This window comes from Mustela nivalis (assembly GCF_964662115.1).
Source record: "Mustela nivalis genome assembly, chromosome: 15".
Lineage (NCBI taxonomy): Eukaryota > Metazoa > Chordata > Mammalia > Carnivora > Mustelidae > Mustela > Mustela nivalis.
The window spans coordinates 65764062-65786474 of NC_139034.1; the positions used below are offsets into that span (position 1 = coordinate 65764062).

Sequence of the window (22413 nt, forward strand, 5' to 3'; positions counted from 1 at the left end):
ACATTAAAGACAGAAGGGGAAAAATCCAGAGTTTTCTCCCCCAGAGAGAAAACTAGTCCTCTCCAGTCATAAGTGTCCATTTCTTCCAATAATCGTTATTCTGTTTCCCATTATTTGGATCTGAATTTCATTAAACTTCAAATACTTTTTTTCTTTTTTTTCTTATTCCTAAGGTTTTGCTTAGCAATTAGAGCTACCAGCTAGTTCTTATTTGTTTTTCCTCTTATTCCAGTAAACATTTCAATTGATTTAACCTAAAAATAACTCAAAACTTCTACCTTTACCAGTCAATGCTAAGAACTAAATCACAGTCTTAAAAATCTAAATCAATTATGACTTATGGACCATCACATTTGTCATAAATTTTATTTTCTGCCACTCAGAACTTGGAGTTATAACAGACTGTTGGGTCATGCTTAAATTTTCTCAGTGATAAATTTCTCACATTTTTCTTTACTCTTGAATAAATGTGTAAGTCTGAACTTTTTATATTCATTTTTATGTTCTCTTTTATTTCCCCTTCTTGATAATTATATTTTACTCAGCATGATGTTTTTACTTCAAGTCAACTAGAATGATTTCTATGGAATAAATTTACTTTCTTTACTTTATAGAAGTTAAAAAAAAAATGCCCCATATCTGGGGTACCTGGGTGGCTTAGTGGGTTAAAGCTTCTGCTTTTGGCTCAGGTCATGATCTCAGGGTCCTGGGATGAAGCCCCACCTCAGGCTCTTTGCTCAACGGGGAGAGCAGAGCCTGCTTCTTCCTCTCTCTCTGCCTGCTTGTGATCTCTGTCTGTCAAATAAATAAATAAAATCTTAAAAAAAAAAATGCCGCATATGTATTATATAGTTTACTTGGGTAAGAAGTCTTTAATTTTCTTCAACATTGTGTCTTATTTTTAGTCTAATTTTGAGTTCCCTTTGGCTTCTAAGAATTGCTTATTTTTTTTAAAGATTTTATTTATTTATTTGATAGACAGAGTTGGCAGAGAGGCAGGCAGGGAGAGGGGGTGGTGGACAGAAGCAGGCTTCCTGCTGAGCAGAAAGCCTGATGTGGGACTCGATCCCAAGACCGTGGGATCATGACCTGAGCTGAAGGCAGTGGCTTAACTGACTGAGCCACCCAGGTGCCCAGGATTGATTATTTTTAAATAAATTTATATTCCTTTCAGTATTTTTTTTTCATTTAGTTTATTAGGTTAAAGTTATATATGGGGAATTGACCAAGTTCATGGATTTCATTGAGCAATGACAATGGAACATAAGTTATATATTTGAGTCATAGTCCTAAAGGAACATGAGCATCTAGAAAGACAGTTTGAATATAAATTGACTAGAATAATGAAAAATTATGTTTCTACTTCAGTGAGTAAAACAACTAAAATTTACAATGGCTACTATGTGGCTTAACATTAACATGTAAAAAAAAAAGGTCTTCTAGTTGACAGAACGTCCATCAGTGTGTTGCAATTTTCAAAAATGTATGAAATTTTCACTCTTCACTCAAAGTGTAGAATAAGGAGGATTAAGGTACAATTTTAGTTTGGTTCTTTCTGTGAAGTGTTGTCTGTCAAGGATAAAGTATGAAAGATAGTGAAGATCTAAAGATCTATCCAAAAGCAGAAAACTCAAGGAAAAGAGATTTAGCACAGGGAAGGAAAAAGCTATGTAAACATAATGCTTGTTTCCAAATACATTAAACATTATTTGTTAACAATAACTTTTATTTCCTCAGAGAAACTAATTAGCCACAATGTATTAACAATGAATTTGGAAATTAAAATCCTGGAAAAAAAGTAAACAATCAGAAGTTCAATCATATAAAATAGGATAGCAAGAAATGACATGTTTAGAAATCAGGCACAGAAACCTTACTCATGGAATGGTTAATGGGTCTGTTGTACTACTTCTGAGTAGGGAGAATAACAAACAAAATAGGTATGAATCTCATGGTCAATCATATGGCATTGTTTTCAGCAAGCCAAAATTTGAAAGAATTAGATCAATTTGTATCATCACAAATCATGACATGTGGATCATGATCATAGGAAAATAGACATAAGATCAATATAAGTGATTTTGTTTTTTTTCTTCCATGGAAGCAGTCAGAAAACTTTATGTATTGTCTTAGGAATCTGTGAATTCTTCATGCCTGAATGGTGGAGGAAGAAAGGAGAACTAGAATTTCATTAATACTCTGCTTCATCCCTACATTGTGTTAAGAATCTAGAGGGGACAGAGACTGCAGTAGGTACTTCTGTGAATTCACTTTGAAAAATAGAGGTAAGGGAAATAACAGGAATCTGACAACATGTGTTGATTTTAAGACTGTTACTAAAAATACATTGCAGAATTTCAGTATCTTTATAGTTATAGTAATCTGATGACTCTACCACACTCATGGTTATTTTTCCAAATTAGTTTGGGCTCCTGAGTGACACTTTTATTCCAATTGACTAACCTGCCATCATCCTTCATGATGTCAAGAGCTATAGGAAGCTTATTAAAATCTGGCCTCACAAATCCTTGAACTAATTCACTGAAGCAATTTTCATTGCATTACACTTTAACTTCATATTCCATTGCCATGCCAATACATTACTGTAATCAGAAATATACAATCTCTGAAATCTTAAACTGCAACATTCTATGTGGCTGAATATTAATTCTTTCTCATCTAAGCTCCTTAAATTATTTTCTCACTATACTTACTCTTTTAATACTTTTAGTGAACTACACCATATATAAAAATATGTATAATGTAAGTGAACAATTTAAAGAGTAATAAAATTCAAGCATACAAGAACAAGTGTATGTGTGTGAGTAAATCATATTTTATGCATGCATGTACAGTATTTTTTACATAAGAAATGTATTTTGTATATTTAATAATAGTAACATGTAATATAGAAATAACACATATAAAATGTTTATATATATACCTAGGTGATTATGTGTGTTTGTATATGTATGTTTACATATATATGTATATGTATAGGCACACACATATACACACACATATATATATATGTATCTTCAATATTTTGGAGAAACCTCGCACTCCTACCTAATCACATACTTTTCCCCAGTGGTAATTGCTAATTTACACAGTACTGTCTACATTCCAAGTACTATTCTAGACATAAAAGGGAAGAAAATAAATAAGTCGAAACACTGAAGAGTGGCATGTGCTCCAGGCCCTGAACGGCTGCTGTTAATGTCTGCACAATGGAAAGGTGGGGCATGGTGCCTGTAATTATTAAACAAGATTAGTAATTAAAATTAATTAAAAAATTGAAGAAATACTTTGCCTTTGTCGATCTTACATTCAAATGTGTATACAGGGAAGCATACAGCAATCATATAAAAACACTGTTTGCTAAACGTCAATAAATACTATGCAGACAATAAAGCACACAGTGTCATAGAGATTAGGCACAGAATCTAGCATCATTTCTGAAATGTAGCAAACAATGAAAGGCAGTTATTAAATTGATAGCAAATAGAGGAACAAATTTACATTAGTGATATGCAAGACTAAGGTTTTAAAATAGGCTCACATTTCAAAAAAAATAGGCTCACATTTCATTTTGAAATCATGAAACAATGAAAAGTTGTTCATTTTTACTTGTGTGTATGTGCAAAAGAGAAAACATCTAAGCTCTTTTTTATTTAGTTTCTCTAGACTACATTCCTTGGAAAAAAGCGAGTCTACTCTTTAAATAGGTGTTACGTAAATTCTGAAATGGATTATTAAAGTAGTAGGATAATAATTTTTGTTTAGAATTCATACTTTCTTTAGTTAAAGTCAAACACCTTTGAGACTTTAGGGGTTTTAGGTGAAGATATTTACCATACGTCAAAACCATCACAGGAGGAGGGGGTGAGGGGAGGAGGGAAGGGAAGGTAAAGAATTAAAAAAAAAAAACAGAAAAGAAAAAGAGGATAACTGCCTAGCTTTGACTTGTGAGCGGAAATTGCTCTGACCACTCAGTGACACAGAATGCAATTGCTGAAACATTAACGATAGAAAGGCAGCTGAGAAAATTACTAGAGTGGACAGTCACAAAATGCTTTTCCAGTCCATTAGACCACAGCATATTCAGCTAGATTTTAACAGATGTTCTGAGATTCCTGTAAAATATTAAAATGCTCTTTAATCCAATCATAGCATTTCAACTGAAGAAACAGCCTGATTTATTGTACCTTTTTAAGCTAATACCAAAGATCCATTGAAGAAGTAGTGAAAGCACAAGGAAGCCCAGGGCAGCTCAGCTTCTTTGGCTCCAGGCCAGTGCCTACTAGCTTGCCACTTGGTGTTATTGCCATGCAAATGCCTGGAAGCCAGGCACTCACTGCATCTGAATTAATACAGAAGAGGGGGTAGGATGGTGGGGCAGGGGAGGACAACAAAAACCAAAACACAAGCAGAATCACTGTGTGGAAAAAAAACCCCTTGGCATATTCAATAGCGTTTTGGGTCTGTAAATAAGAATCTAAATTGATTCATTCAGCAGCATCAAAGAAAAACTGGCATATCAAATCTACCTGCAGGGTTCTCTGTGGTGATGCTGACTTGAAAAATTTTTGAAAGTATAAAAGAAATCTTTACTTCTCCTTTATTCAAATAGTTTACCTTACAGACTTTTAAAAAAGTTAAAAGTGTTAAAAAGTATATAGGTGAAATGGATTTCAAAATACAAGAACCATGCAAATGAAAATATATCAGGTATTCCAAAGGAAACTTGATTACTATATTCCAGTTAAATACTATACTGTTCATTTTTTTTGTAAAGGCAATTAACCAGGTTTAACTCTACATCCCAAATCAAAATATTTAATTATTCATGTTTTTAAAATTTCTGAGGATATGTGTCTTAAACTTTATGATCTGTGAACAAAATAAAACTCCTATAAATTTGCAAATCTTGTATCTTCAATTTATGATTACTCAGTATTATAAAATTAAAATGTTGGAAGATCTTTATTAAGAGCATTTGCTGTGAAAGAGAATATGTATTCTCAAAAAATGATGCTGAAATGAAGTTCTAGACTTCATTTTTTTCTTTTTAAAGATTTAATTTATTTATCCGACAGAGAGAGATCACAAGTAGGCAGAGAAGCAGGCAGAAAGAGAGAGGAGGAAGCAGGCTCCCTGCCGAGCAGAGAGCCTGATGCGGGGCTCCATCCCAGGACCCTGAGATCATGACCTGAGCCAAAGGCAGAGGCTTAACCCACTGAGCCACCCAGGCACCCCATCTAGACTTCATTTTTTACATACAGATCTTCATTCTTTCCTTTGTGCTATTTGTACACAGACAATGGGTTAGACATTAATGCTGCCTGACCCAAAATTTCTGGGTCAATGTTTCATTGAAGCATATGTGTTTCTATTTCCCCCTAAATTTAGGAATGGCTTTTGTGACTTGTTTTGGCAATAGTATAGTAGTTTAAGTGATGGGAGATAACTCTGGGCAGAAAGCATCAAAAGCCAACTCTACTTATGTTGTTCCCTCCTCCTGCCTTGGTGATCCTGGAAACATAGTCAAGATGAAAATGGGAATTCTCTTGGAATAGAAATAGTAGTGTGTGTCATTTGCTATTGACTACAAAAAAGAAGACAGATATTAATTTCAGGTTTGCTAAAAGGAATGAAAAGGAATAGAAGGTACAAAACTTTGATAATTTCATGCACTTTGATAATTTCATGTGAGTAGGAAGGACTCTGTTTATATTCTAAAATATAAAGTGAAGAAAGCTCTGTTTTAAACAAAAACATTTAAAACTCATTATTACACCAATTGTGAAATCAACTATATGCACATCACACTTGTTCAAACTTCTGTACAGATTAAGAGGTTTCACATCAAGGGGCTAATAGTGTGGTATACAGTAAACACTTTCTTTCAATTGGACAAAAATACTTCGGGGAAAAGAGATTATTCATTTATCCTTTTAGCACTGTCGGCTCAAGCTACCTGAGGCTAAACCAAAAGGAAGGTATAGGGGAAGTAAAAATGTATATAAATATAAGAAATAGATTATGAAAATTATCTTGAGTGTGGAGTATCTTGGAGTGCTATCTATAATAAAAAAGAAACACAAAGCCAATTAAGTTTTAAGGAGAGTTATATTGACTAGTCTGTATTAAAAGGCTAGTAATTTTGAGATTTGAAGCTACCTAAGGCCCCTCATAATCTACTGGCTGAAAATAAGATAAATATGTTTGTTCTCTCTCAAGATATTAAGGCCAAAAACTAATGTAATGGGGGATATTACAGTGATTCTGGAGAATAATTGACACATAAACTTCTCCCAGAAAGCAAAACTAAGGTCTCAAGTATCCCTCTTCCCTCATGAAGACAAAGAACACCAATCAAAGATTCTGAACTCTGAATTCAGTCTCATAACTGAATAGGAAATTGTCTTACTTGAGAACTTTGTGGGTAAGTAGTTTACCTAGAAAGCAGATTAAACTAAATTCTGCAGTCTAGAAGGGAAGGCTATGCTAGTCATTCAAGTTATGCCAATAGTTTTGTCCTCTATTTTTTGCATACATGATAGGAATGTACATTTTTTTAAGGCTCTTAATTAAGAGAGGTCTGTTCTTGACTTTTTTTAGTCAAAGAAATGTGAGTACTTGTGATATGTGTCATGTCTGCACAGAAGGTCTTAGAGGAACTCTTGAGCATCCTTCTAACTGCAGTATCATTGGAAGCACATATTAAAATGGAGTGTCTATCAGCCTAGATCTTGGAAAGACTACTATAAACAGAGGGCCTTGCCAATCTGCATGACAGTAGGATGGATAAAATTATGGCCTTAGTTATGTTACATTATTGCAATTTTGGAGTTGCTTTATTTAATCCTAGCAAATTTATAAAACTAACCTTTAGCCTGTGATACAGAACAAATATTCTTTAGTTTTCTATTTAAAAATAAAATAATGACAAAACTAAAGATTTGGGTTCTATACAAATCACTATTGTATAAAGTGTTAATGACCCAAACACAAGCACAAAATATATTGGGTAGATTAAGTTGACCATTTAGTTCAACTCATTAATTCATGTAACAAATTGCAATAGATTTTCTTTCTTACTTTTACTACAGTTCAGGACAAAAGAGTACATAATACAGTTAACAAGTAACAGAAATATATCATGATGAATGCATGCAAGTGTTATTGTGAGTAGGAAGGGCTCTGTTTCTAAAAACATAACAAAATAGCTAATCTGAAATTCCTCTTGCTAGAACTCCAAAAATCTAAGGATAAAATAATTAAGTATAGTCTTAAGTATATAGGTTAGTTTGGAAGAAAATAAGTGCAAACTTCGAATGCATAATTTTATGACGTGGCACCTAGGGGAGTGGGCCTGTCTTATTAACAAAAATGCTGTGTTGAATACCTAGATGTGTATGTGAGTGGGGGTGGGGATGCAAGACAGAAGATAAAGCTTTGGGACAGTCTATGATAAGGATTTTTGTAACAAGGATGGGAATTAAAATAAATAATTTTAAGGAATATACCCCTCAATTAAAGAATGGTCTACGGAAAAGAAACTTGACTGCCTGCCTTGATTCCATGGTAGAAAACAAGAAATCGTGTCTTTGAGCAGACATGTCCTTTCAGAATCCTGTAACTGAGAAATTAACATACAAAGACACTGTAAGGTAGTGATACAGTTGATGTATCTGGCAGAAGCTGTCACAAATCCTCTTAAGTAAAATGTTAAGCATCTCATGATATAAGAATCCATCTGTTAGCATGATAAATACATACATAGGTGATGGATATTAAAGGGGGCACTTGTGATGAGCACCAGCTGTTGTATTTAAGCAATGAATCACTATATTCTACACCTGAAACTAGTATCACACTGTATGTTAACTAATGGGAATTTAAATAAAAACTTGAAAAAAATAAATACACACACATGTAAAATTAAATAAAATGAAAGGATTTAGACATCCAAGAAATAAAATATGTATTTTTAAAATATTTAAATTAATTTAAAATATAGAATATAAACAAAAAAAGACCTCTGTAAAAAAAATAGATAATGTAGATTTGAAAAAAACAACCAAGTTGAAATTAAATATGCAATGGTGGACTAAACAGTAAATCAGGTATAATCCAATAAAGAATTGGTCGAACAATGCAGAAACATCACAGAAACATTAAGAAATGTATAAAGAAAGGTTATGATACACGTAGGATCAAAAAAGTTCCATCAAGAGAATGAACAAAACAGTCCTTAAACTGAAATGTTAAGGATATTCTAGATAAAATGAAAACATGTATTTTCAGATTCAGGAAGCACTGTAAGTTTTAACCGTGATAAAAATAAACCATTACCCAGATATTATCGTGATTAAATTACAGAAGCACAAAAGGAATGAAAGATTGAAAAGATATTCAAATAAAAATAAAATAATAATAATAACACATATTATTTTCAAAGAATGACAGCATGGCTGACAACTTTCTTGAATAAGAAAGATAAGAAACTAAAATACGATGAAAAATCTTTTTAAATTCCTGGAAGAAAATCACTGCTATTTCACACTTCTAGATAAAAATCAACTCTAATTAAGAGGAACTGCTATATAACAACATTAATACCAAAATAGAAAATTTAGCACTGGCAGAATCAAATTTAAAAGCTAGCAAAAAGTGTGCATAAGGAACAAGGAAAGATAGCATATATAACTACTAAGTAATAAATGCTTCCTTCAGAAGTAACAGTTAAGAGGTATATGAATAAAGGATCATGTTAGCCAAGTGGAAAGAAAATGAGGACTAGAATAGGTATGAAAAGAATCATATGAAAGGTTATCCTGAGGTTGAAGAATGGGATTATAAGGCAGACCTAGGGAATATATGTACATTCAGTATCAAAAGCAACATGACAGCCATATTACAATGTCTTACACGTTATTGGCAGGAAGTTATACCATTATTAACCAGGCAATGGAGAGGTAGGAAAAGCTCTTAAAAAAGAGAATGCTGACATTCAGGTTGTGTTACCAAAATACAATATTATGGTAGACACTGTAGCAATTTTATGGACAGATTGTAAGGGGAAGCAAACACATAGGTAAAGAAAACTTTTGAAAAAATCCTAAACAAGTATAATGAAAGTGGGAATGAAAATTCTATGAAGTTGGAAAAGTAGATATTTGTGAAAATCAATTTGTAAAAAGAAAGAAAAAAAAAGAGGAAAAATTGTAATACTATTTATTCATTCATTCAACCCGAGTATCTGGGAGGATATTAATCAAATTTATTGTGGTAGGAATTAACCCAAAGGAAAGAAATGTGGGTTGATTGAATAGGATTGGGGAAAATGTTTTACTATTTTTAAAGATGAGTATATAAAAAAGAATGATATAGTGCTTTTGTTTTTAGGGAAAAATAATAAATACGAAATTTATATACCATATAGCATAAAAGGCTAATTGTTTTATGCAAAAAGTACAATGAGAACAAGAGTGAATAACAATAGTTTAATGAAGTGACACCTCATTAGGTTTGTGTTCTTATGAAAAACATTGAGAGCTTGTTTCCTTTCCTGCCATACATGCAGACAATCTCGGCAAAATCTAAACACAGTAATGACATTTTCATGTTTTTATTTTTTATTTTAACATTTTAATTATGTTTAACTATGTTTATTATGTTTAATTATGTCTAACATTTTAATTATGACATAAGATAGAATAATATTTCATACTTGAAGGAAACAATTTAAGAAACGATTTTCTTCTATATAGATGACCTATGACAAAAATAGCTTTACAAATTTTTATTTAGTATTATTTTAAATAATTCAATCACACATAATCCACCAGGGGAAAACAACTTAATGTTTTTTGATGACTGTTATACATCTTGGTTACACTTCTTTGCAAAGTTCAGAGGTTCTAATTCTGTGTCCTAGGCATTGACAGCAGAAATGAAACTCATTAAGTCCCTCATCTTTCTAAAATGCAATCTCTATTTTATATGCATTGAGGGACACTCAAGTGTTTATCTTGTAATGGAGGTGTCTAGACCTGTTGGATTTAACTTGGCTGAGCTCACTCTTACTGAGCTATACTGCTAAGGAAAATATTCTGTGTGTGTATGGGTCACATCCCAAAAGAAAAAGCTGGGAGAAAAGCATCTCTTTGTAGGGAAACTGACACATATGGGCTATGTAAGTGTCAGCTCTAAGAGGAGAGGCTAGTGTGGTTTCCCTCCTCTAGTTCTGTTAATGTTGCCTGATAACAACTCAGGTTTCCTGCTTAAGAATGCATCATGGCTGAGGTTCCTGAGTGGCACCATAGGTTAAGCATCTGCCTTTGGCTCAGGTCATGATTTCAGGGTCTTGGAATAGGGAGTATGATCCTCCCTCTCCCTCTGCCCTCCCCTCTCTATCCCCAGCTCTTCACTCTCTCGCTTTCAAATAAATACATGAAATCTTTAAAAAAGGAAGGAAAAAAAAAATGTAGCATGGCCAAATGGAAGCCACCTTACACAGACCTCCTCTAATGCCTGATTGACAAGGAGATACCAAAGGGCAGTCCCTTGCTTCAAGGTGGGAAAATGTTACAATTTGTGCTCCAGAATTTGTCTGTAGGCTTCTTTTTTCTTTTTCTTCCTTCCTTTCTTTCTTTCTTTCTTTCTTTCTTTCTTTCTTTCTTTCTTTCTTTCTTTCTTTTTTTTTTAAGATTATTTATTTATTTATTTAACACAGAGAGAGAGTTCACAAGTAGACAGAGAGGCAGGTGCAGGGGGGCGGGGGGGTGGGATGCAGGCTCCCTGCTGAGCAGAGAGCCTGATGTGGGTCTCAATCCCAGGACCCTGAGGTCATGATCTGAGCTGAAGGCAGAGGCTTAGCCCACTGAGCCACCCAGGGGCCCCTCTTTTTCTTTTTTAAGATTTCGTTTGTTCCCGGGGGAATTCTACCAAACATTTAAAGAAGAACTAATTCCTATTCTCCTGAAACTGTTCCAAAAAATAGAAATGGAAGGAAAACTTCCAAACTCATTTTATGAGGCCAGCATCACCTTGATCCCAAAACCATACAAGGATCCCATCAAAAAAGAGAGCTATAGACCAATATCCTTGATGAACACAGATGCGAAAATTCTCACCAAAATCCTAGCCAATAGGGTTCAACAGTACATTAAAAGGATTATTCACCACGACCAAGTGGGATTTATTCCAGGGCTGCAAGGTTGGTTCAACATCCGCAAATAAGTCAATGTGATTCAACACATTAATAAAAGAAAGAACAAGAACCATATGATACTCTCAATAGATGCTGAAAAAGCATTTGACAAAGTACAGCATCCCTTCCTGATCAAAACTCTTCAAAGCGTAGGGATAGAGGGCACATACCTCAATATTATCAAAGCCATTTATGAAAAACCCACCGCAAATATCATGATACTATATGTGGAAAACCCAAAAGACTCCACTCCAAAACTGCTAGAACTTGTACAAGAACTCAGTAAAGTGTCAGGATATAAAATCAATGCACAGAAATCAGTTGCATTTCTCTACACCAACAACAAGATATATTAAGGAGTCAATCCCATTTATAATTGCACACCAAACCATAAGATACCTAGGAATAAACCTAACCAGAGAGGCACAGAATCTATACTCAGAAAACTATAAAGTACTCATGAAAGAAATTGAGGAAGACACAAAGAAATGGAAAAATGTTCCATGCTCCTGGATTGGAAGAATAAATATTGTGAAAATGTCTATGCTACCTAAAGCAATCTACACATTTAATGCAATTCCTATCAAAGTACCATCCATCTTTTTCAAAGAAATGGAACAAATAATTCTGAAATTTATATGGAACCAGAAAAGACCTCGAATAGCCAAAGGGATACTGAAAAAGAAAGCCAAAGTTGGTGGCATCACAATTCCAGACTTCAAGTTCTATTACAAAGCTGTCATCATCAAGACAGTATGGTACTGGCACAAAAACAGACACATAGATCAATGGAACAGAATAGAGAGCCCAGAAATAGACCTTCAACTCTATGGTCAACTAATCTTCGACAAAGCAGGAAAGAATGTCCAATGGAAAAAAAGACAGCCTCTTCAATAAATGGTGCTGGGAAAATTGGACAGCCACATGCAGAAAAATGAAATTGGACCATTTCCTTATACCACACACTAAAATAGACTCAAAATCGATGAAGGACCTAAATGTGAGAAAGGAATCCATCAAAATTCTTGAGGAGAACACAGGCAGCAACCTCTTCGACCTCAGCCGCAGCAACATCTTCCTAGGAACATCGCCAAAGGCAAGGGAAGCAAGGGCAAAAATGAACTATTGGGATTTTATCAAGATCAAAAGCTTTTGCACAGCAAAGGAAACAGTTAACAAAACCAAAAGACAACTGACAGAATGGGAGAAGATATTTGCAAACGACATATCAGATAAAGGGCTAGTGTCCAGAATCTATAAAGAACTTAGCAAACTCAACACCCAAAGAACAAATAATCCAATCAAGAAATGGGCAGAGGACATGAACAGACATTTCTGCAAAGAAGATATCCAGATGGCCAACAGACACATGAAAAAGTGCTCCCTATCACTCGGCATCAGGGAAATATAAATCAAAACCACAATGAGATATCTCCTCACACCAGTCAGAATGGCTAAAATCAACAAGTCGGGAAATGACAGATGCTGGAGAGGATGCGGAGAATGGGGAACCCTCCTACCTTGTTGGTGGGAATGCAAGCTGGTGCAACCACTCTGGAAAACAGCATGGAGGTTCCTCAAATGTTGAAATTGCACTACTGGTATTTACCCTAAAGATACAAACGTAGTGATCCAAAGGGGCACGTGTACTCGAATGTTTATAGCAGCAATGTCCACAATAGCCAAACTATGGAAAGAACCTAGATGTCCATCAACAGATGAATCGATAAAGAAGATGTGGTATATATACAGAATGGAATACCATGCAGCCATCAAAAGAAATGAAATCTTGCCATTTGCGACAACGTGGATGGAACTAGAGCATATCATGCTAAGCGAAATAAGTCAAGCGGAGAAAGACAACTATCATATGGTCTCCCTGATATTAGGAAGTGGTGATGCAACATGGGGGCTTAAGTGGGTAGGAGAAGAATAAATGAAATAAGATGGGATTGGGAGGGAGACAAACCTTAATCTCACAAAACAAACTGAGAGTTGCTGGGGGCAGGGGTTTGGGAGAAGGGGGGTGGGGTTATGGACATTGGGGAGGGTATGTGCCTTGGTGAGTGCTGTGAAGTTGTAAACCTGGCGATTCACAGACTTGTACCCCTGGGGATAAAAATATATGTTTATAATAAATAAAAAATTATTAAAAAAAAAAGATTTCATTTGTTTATTTGACAGAGAGAGAGAGAGAGACAGCAAGAGAGGGAGTGGTAGAGAGAGAAGTGGTAGAGAGAGAAGTCCTCCTGCTGAGCAGGGAGCCTGCCTCAGGCTCTATCCCAGGACCTGCGATCATGACTTGAACCAAAGGCAGACACGTAATGACTGAGCCACAGGAATGCCCCTGTCTGTAGGTTTCTATATCTGAGAATACATTCTTGCTCAGCTTTCTTCTATCCTTCCCTGCTTTCTCAATTCTCCTACTCCTGAAAAGCATTCCCCAAATAATATTTGAACTAGAGTCCCCACCTTAAGATCTACTCCTAGAAAATAAGCGACTTAAGTGAGCTTTTATTCCCCCTACCCCACCTTAAAGTAAGCAGCTTCATTCGATATTATAAAATTTAATTAAAGTCCTTCCAGTAAAACAGGCCAGAGGCTTCTGGGTTAATGCTCTTTGGGTTTTCTCATTCATCCTCTTACAGATGAAATTCTCCAGATGTCAGCCATTTCCTTTAAGGCTGAAGAAACAGTGGTGTACATGCTTCAGAGCTCTGGCAATTGCTGAATATCTCTGAGAGAGAAAATATTTCAGGAAGGTAACAACTATTTGCCAACTCAACTAACCCCAAATTTATATATACAGTCATTTATCTGAAGCTAAGGAAGTTTTTTGGTATAGCTAGTGGTTTGAAGATTGAGTGTTGACCATCACAGTTTTTTGTTGAAAGAAACATCTCTTGAATTAATTTTATGACTGAATAGAATCTATTATGTATTAGAAATCTCAGTGCTAATCAATAGTGTAAAAAAAAAGTATTTGACAAAATCCAACATGTATTCATGACAAAAACTCTCACTAAACTCTCTCCTCAACTTGTTAAATAGTATCTGCAAAAAACCTTCTGTTAACATCAAATGTAATGGTAAGAACTTTGAAGCCTTCCCACTAAAAGCAGGAACAAAGCAAGGAATGTCTTCTTTTACCACTGTTTTTCATCATGCCAGAAGTCCAAGCTAATGTATTAAGAAATGAAAAAAAGAATTGGGAAGGAAGAAATACAATGACATTTTTTCTAGATAGCAGGATACTTTAGGTGGAAAATCCAAAATGATATATATATTAAAAAAAAAAAAAAACTCTCCAGGAACTAATTGATCATAACAAGGTTGCAGGACACAAGGTTAATATAAAAAGTTAACTGCTTTCCTACATATCAGCAGTAAACAGGTAGAGTTTGAAATTAAAAACCCAATACTATTTACATTAGCAGTCCAAAAAACCAAAGTACTTAGGTATAAATTTAACAAAATTTGGCCAGAATCAACATAAGTAAAACCATAGAACTTCAATAAAAGAAATCAAAGAACTATATAAATGGAGAGATATTCCACATTCATGTATGGAAAGATTTAATATTGTCAATATGTCAGTCCTTACCAACTTGATCTATAAATTCAATACAATTCCAATCAAAATCTCAGCAAGTGGGGTGCCTGGGTGACTTAGTGGGTTAAAGCCTCTGCCTTTGGCTCAGGTCGTGATCCCAGGGACCTGGGATCAAGCCCAATGTTGGGCTATCTGCTCAGCAGAGCCTGTTTCCTCTTTTCTCTTTGCCTGCCTCTCTGCCTACTTGTGATCTCCGTTTGTCCAGTAAGTAAATAAAATCTTAAAAAACAAAACAAAACAAAACAAAAAACCTCAGCAAGTTATTTTGAGGATATTAAAAAAAAAAAAAAGATTCTAAAGTTTACATGGAGAGGTAAAAGACCCAGACTATCCAGCACAAGATTGAAGAACAAAGCTGGAGGATTGGGAAATCCCCAACCTCAGGACATACTATAAAGACACAGTGATCAAGACTGTGTGGTACTGGCAAGAAAACAGACAAATAGATCAACAGAAAATAACAGAGAGACCAGAAATAGATCCACATAAATAGGGTCAACTGATCTTTGACAAAAGAACATACAGTGAAGTAAAGATAGCCTTTTCACCAAATGTCACAGAAACAATTAGACATCTATATGAAAGAAAGAAAAACAAAAAGAAAGATACTAGACCCACTCTTTACACCCTTCACAAAATTTAACTCGAAATGTGTCACAGACCTAAATGAAAAACATAAAACTATAAAAGTCCTAAAAGATAACAAGGAGAAAACCTAGATGACATTGGGTATACAACATTAAAGACATGATCCACGTCTTTGATAAGACATGATCCATGTCCCTATTAAAATTAAAACCTCTGGTCTGCAAAAAAAAAAGTCAAGAGAATTAGAAGAAAAACTACAGACAGGGGAAAAATATTTGTAGGAGACAAATATGTTAAAGGACTATTATTCAAAATATACTGTGAACTCATAAAACACAACAAAAAGAAAACAATCTGATTTAAAAAATAAGCCAAAGACCTTAACAGACATTCACCAAAGAAGATATACAGATGACAAATAAATATATGAAAAGATATTCCACATGATATACTGTTAGAAAAATATAAATTAAAATAGCCACGAAATACTACTACATGCCTATTAGAATGGCCGGAATCCAAAACAGTGACATATCATTCGCTGGCAAGGATGTAGAGCAACAAGAACTCTTGTTCATTGCTAGCAGGAATACATAATGGTACAGCCACTTTGGAAAACAATTTGGAGGTTTCTTACAAGACTAAAAAGACTCTTATTGTAAGATCCATCTATGGATATCTTGATATTTACCCAAAGGAGTTAAAACTTACGCTCACACAAAAACATCAAGATGTCCTTCAGTAGGTGAGCAGATAAACTGTGGTACATCCAGACAACGGAATGTTACCCAGAACTGAAAGGAAATGAGCTATCAAGCCATGAAATGATATGGAGAAAACGTAAATGCACATCACTAAGTGAGAGAAGCCAATGTGAAAAGGCTATATATTGTATGATTCCAACTATGTGACATTATAGAGACAATAACAAGATCAGTGATTGCCGGGGATTGGGTGGGGATAAGAGGTGAATTGCTAGGGTGCAGAAAAATTTTATGGCAATGAAATACTCTGCATGATCTTTAATGAGGAATGCATGAAAAAAAATCTCCATATCCATATCCATAGCCTGTATAAAATTAAGAGTTGATTTGAAGTAATTAAGATGTGTTAACATAGACTTGTCAGTTATAACAAACTTAGCACTCTGGTAGGGAATGTTGATAACAAAGAATACTATGCATGTGAGGGCAGGGGATATATAGGAAATCTATATAACTTCCTCTTAATTTTGCTATGAACCTAAAACTACTCTAAAAAATAAATTCTATTAAAACAATTAGGAAGAGAAAATATACAAAGAATATGCTAAATCATCTTGGGTTATCGTAGAATTCAGATTTTTGGGGAGACAAAAGAATACATATAAATATTTATAATGATCACTGTAGTAACATGACATCAAAAAGAAAGTGGTATCACAGAAAACAAAACTATATCAAATGCAGCTAATAAATGAATGAGCTGTAGAGTGAAAATGGTCATTAGACTGGCATAGTGGAGATGACTGGACTTCTTTCTACTATTTGGTAGGGTCAAGAATCTGACTGGCCCGGACTTAAGAGATTTCAATAGGAGAAAAAGGAAGAAAATTTGAGTAGAATACTCTTTTTTGATGATTTACTACAACACGAAAGCACAGAAAAGTGTATAGTGGCAACTGGAGGGAGACGTTGGGTTGAGAGTGTTGTTTGTTCATTAGCTTTGTGTGAAATATTACGGTGTTTCCTAATGTTGATGTGAATTGCTATTCAGGAAAAAAGAGAAACTTGCAAATAGTAATTTCTTATATAGGTGCACAAGTAGGATTCAAATGCACACATGAAGACTCTGGCCTTGGATGGAAACATTTATAAGTCATCCAGTATAACAGAGGAAAAGATAGAATAAGTAAGTATGACAAATTTGGTATGGGGTAGATGTGGGAAATTTCTTGATTGCCTGAATTAGCTCACTTGTGTAAGAAACAGAACTGTCAACGGATTCAGGACTGAGAAGACTTGAGGAATTAGTTTCACAGAAAAGGAGGAAAAAGCAATTGATAGATTAAGTATAGGAGCTCCCACTTGAGAGTTAGGTTGATTAATGAAAGGTGTGTGTATGCACAGCGTGTGTGTGTGTGTGTGTGTGCACGTGCACGTGTATCCCCAGCTATATTTACATGCTGCATTGCAAGACAGGATGTTTAATTCAAGTGTGGCTATAGTCCACAACCCCGGTTTCAAGAGTTTAATTGAGGGAGGGAGAGCAAACTTGTATGTGCAAGGGGATAATTACAGATGTTGGCAATTTGTTCTAAGACCTACAAGCAGAGAGGTTGATGAAAAATGAAAAGGTCAGTAGATTGTAGGTTATGGAAGAGTCTAATAAAATTTTAGAATCAAGATATTTGAATGATTAAACTATAAAGATAGAAGGTGCTAGTTAGGGGGATAACAATTTGAGATTCAGGAGGTGGCTCTATTACTGCTATTTAAAAATTCAGTTGTTATAAACATTGGGGGTACAGATGGCCCTTCTTTTCACTACATCTGTATCTTTGGGGTAAATACCCAGGAGTGCAATGGCAGGGTCGTAGGGAAGTTCTATTTTTAATTTCTAGAGGAATCTCCACACTGTTCTCCAAAGAGGCTGCACCAACTTGCATTCCCACCAACAGTGGAAGAGGGTTCCTCTTTCTCCACATCCTCTCCAACACATGTTGTTTCCTGTCTTGCTAATTTTGGCGATTCTAACTGGTGTAAGGTGATATCTCAATGTAGTTTTAATTTGAATCTCCCTGATGGCTAGTCGCCAAACTGTGGAAAGAACCAAGATGCCCTTCAACGGATGAATGGATAAGGAAGATGTGGTCCATATACACTGTGGAGTATTATGCCTCCATCAGAAAGGACGAATACCCAACTTTTGTAGCAACATGGATGGGACTGGAAGAGATTATGCTGAGTGAAATAAGTCAAGCAGAGAGAGTCAATTATCAGTTTCACTTATTTGTGGAGCATAACAAAAAGCATGGAGGACATGGAGAGTTAGAGAGAAGGGAGTTGGGGTAAATTGGAAGGGGAGGTGAATCATGAGAGACTATGGACTCTGAAAAACAATCTGAGGGGTTTGAAGTGGCGGGGGGGAGGGAGGTTGGGGTACCAGGTGGTGAGTATTACAGAGGGCACGGATTGCATGGAGCACTGGGTGTGGTGAAAAAATAATGATACTGTTATGCTGAAAATCAATAAATTAAAAAAAAATTCAGTTGTAGCAATTAGAATACCTGAGGTAAGGTGGAAGAAAAGTTCGTTAGAAGGACGAAGGTCAAGAAAGTATGGAGAATAGATTATATATTTATATTGAATGATCATAAATGATGAAATATACAATTGGTGAAATACAATAAATTGGGGCACCTGGGTGGCTCAGTGGGTTAAGTCTCTGCCTTCGGCTCAGGTCATGATCTCCGGGTCCTAGGATCAAGCCCCACATCGGGCTCTCTGCTCAGTGGGAAGCCTGCTTTCCCCTCTCTTTCTGCCTGCCTGCCTACTTGTGATCTCTGTCAAATAGATAAATAAAATCTTAAAAAAATACAACTAAACGTACTTAATCTTCACTGAATGAAGAGAAATACAGAAGGGAGTAGATGGCTGCAAACAGACAGCAACCAAGTTATATTATGAGAAGGCATAGAGACCAAAGTGCTGGTCACCGTGTCTAGATGTTAAGGAATTTGGGAAGGTTGAGTTGTTTGCGGAAGCTTAGATAACCTAGAATGTAGGACATGATGAGTCCAACTCTCTTGTTAAATTGGAGTTAGTCATGGTGGTCATGTTCTTGTGGGTAATATTCTTTTTTATAGTCTCCTGTATGGGAGTGACTCTTAAGAAGAACATTTAAGTGGAAGTAATGCATGTTAAAAGTCTCTGCAGGAACATTAGGAGCTCTGTGCTATCTTACTATGTGAAGGAAGGCAAAAAATAAAGAGCCTTATAGTTAATGCTAGAACCTAAATGAAAGCAGGGACAACTCCTGCTACCCCACCAATTATTTAACAGAGCAAAGCTTAATGACAAATCTTTCTTATGCTAATATTATATATGACATGATGTTGACCAGCATGTTATGTTTATTAATATTTTTAAATATTATGATAACCTTGAATACTCACTGATATATTATTTCAGGGATATCCTGATGTTATGGATGTGTCCTCATTCAGGGGAATGAAATAACTAAAAATCCAAAATAAAAATTTCATAATTACTGAACATTCATAAGTGAAGAGTTGAGCTTATCAAATATCTTTCTTGTCTAGTATTTTTGGCACTAAGTTTTACTTTTTACTTTCATCAATCACCTGGACAATTTTTAAAGCAAGAATATGTTCAGTTTATTTCTTTGCAGAGATCTAAAATTATTATGATTATTATTACTTTAGTGTAAATAAATCGAAGAAGTATTTTGTTTATCAAGTAAAAATTCAGACCGTTTAAAAAGGTGGTTGAAAAGTTTCAATATTTAGTAAAAGAAATATATGTAGAAGGATAGGAAATGGAAAAGCAGTAGAAGTTTGACCAAATTTACATTTTATCTGAAAGTCACTCAAATGCCTTGTTGTAAAAATAATTGAGTTGGAAATACTACAACAAACTGTTCTTGGTAGAATAAAAACAGTTACTACTTTGGCTATGCTAGGGATGTGACACTTTCATTTATTTTCAAATACTATAGCTTTTCCATTCCCAGTTCATTTTGGATATAAGAGTAGGGAACCGTGAAAATTTTGTAGAATATGAAATATAATACAAAATAGAACTTTGAGGATGTAATTCTAAATGAAGTTCCAATATAAGTGAAATAGCCTTAAAAACATCCTTTATTACATTAGCATCAAAGCATTTGCTAATTTTGTAAATAACTTACTATAAAACAGGAGGATTTTGACGTGGCCGGCAAAAGACAGTGCAACAAGGGTCAAGTGAGTGTGAAATAATATATTGTCAGAATAATGACTAGAACCATGTTTTCCTCACTCAAAATATTTTTGATTATATATCTTTTCATAAGCATTGCAATATTGGGCTACAAGAACCAAAGCATACTCATTTTTTCTTAATCTAACTTAGAAGCTTCACTTCAGCTATTTTGAATATAGGAAATTTACTGGTCAAGAAGATAAGTTTATTTCCAAACAGCAACTTTTTAACTTTTTAAAATACTGCTTTATAAGAATTATGCATGATGATATTGCTTTATTAGAATAAGAAATCATTCCAGAAACTGAAAAATAAAATGTTTGGTTACTGTGTGGATTAGTGTGGTAAAACATAGGAGTAATCTAGTTGTTTTAAAAACTCATTTGAACAACAACAACAAAAAATCATTTGAATGGCTGGCCTCATAGTTTTAAAAATCCATGTCCTGAGGAGTTCCAGGAACTCAAGAAACCATTAACAAACACATATGCGCACACACACACATACTTCTTGGGTAGGCTTTTATATTGCGGAGCACATATTACTATTGTATTGTATTTATTTATTATTAGGTAGGTTTTATTAGTACAAAACATACCAAATTATAACTTGGGAGACTTGGGTCCTGTTTCTTGCTCTTGCAAGTTTAATTCTATTACCTTCAGCGGATCATTACCCTCTGAATAACCTTTTCTATAGCACAGATAATAACAATGTCCTCATCACATGCATACTGTGATGACGTAAAGAGTTTGGGAATCACCTACAGTATAAAAAGAGAAGAGAAGGGGCGCCTTGGTGGCTCAGTGGGTTGAAGACTCTGCCTTCCTTTGGCTCAGGTCATGATCCCAGAATTCTGGGATCGATCCCTGCATCAGGCTCTCTGCTCAGTGGGGGGCCTGCTTCCTCCTCTCTCTGTCTCTGCCTTCCTCTTTGCCTACTTGTCTGTCAAATAAATAAATAAAATCTTTAAAAAAAAATAGAAGAGAATATTTTAATAATTATGAAAGGTAATAGAAGTTCCAAAAATAGGGTTTTACCGCCTCCTGAATTGCCAGAATTCCTCTAAAAGGCTTTATGAAATGCCAGGACTTTAAGCTTTTAAGGTGTATGTAAGCCTCGTGGTAAGCATAAAGCAAAAACCTATAACAGATACGCACAGGGTCTCTATGGAGTTGTCCCGGCTTCCCACCCTAACCTAAACAGAAGCTTTCACAATGTCGGGAATCCTTCATATCCTGCAAATGGAGGAGGATGTCCTCAAATTCCTTGCAGCGGACACCCACTTCAGCAGCACCAACCTTGACTTCCAAACAGAACAATAATCTACAAAAGTAAAAGTAACGGCATCCATACCATAAAACCTGAAGAGACCCTGAGAGAAGCTCCCGCTGGTAACTCCTGCCGTCGATGGCGTCGGAAACCCTGCTGACGTCAGCGTTGTATGCCCCAGGGATACGTGGCAGCGAGGTGAGCTGGCCTTTGTTGCTACCACTGGAGCTACTACTATCACTGGCTGCTTCACTTGTGGAAATTTCACTAACTGGATCCAGACTCGACTTCTGGTGGTTACTTAAGGGCTAACCACTGTCTCCGCAAAGAGCACTTTATCTTAACCTACATATCACAGCTCTGTATAACCTTGACACTCCTCTGCACTATTTGAAGGGACGCCCCCAGAGCAACAAGGGAGCTCCCTCAGCCGGTCCTTTACGTGGATGCCGCGTGGAAAGTTGTGCACATGCGCATCACTGTCTCCCATGAGCACCCAGGGGAGGTCACGCCTCATATTTCTTTCCACAGAAATCCTGAGGAGATTGAACGGGAAAAGCTGCGCCCAGCTAAAATAGCTGTGTCGAAGGAGGAGTTTCAGGATCAATGGAATTTCCCAATGTCTGACTTTACTGCGACTGAAACGGAAGTCACAGACGGCTCTGAAGGTGCACAGGTACCCTCTGTGCCTCTTCATGGTTCCCTGCGGGGACTGGAGCAAGCCTCCCACTGCGGAAAGACCGATCTGCAACTCC

The 22413-nt window shown here is 35.6% G+C and overlaps 1 long non-coding RNA gene across 1 annotated transcript in view; it reads right to left on the reverse strand.

The window, feature by feature from the left end:
• Nucleotides 1–22057, reverse strand: part of LOC309849309 — a 166373-nt gene extending 144316 nt beyond the window's left edge. The window contains exon 1 of the long non-coding RNA XR_014303643.1: nucleotides 21743–22057. This is a non-coding gene — a long non-coding RNA (uncharacterized lncRNA). The remainder of the gene's footprint in view (nucleotides 1–21742) is intronic.
• Nucleotides 22058–22413: the final 356 nt, after the last annotated feature.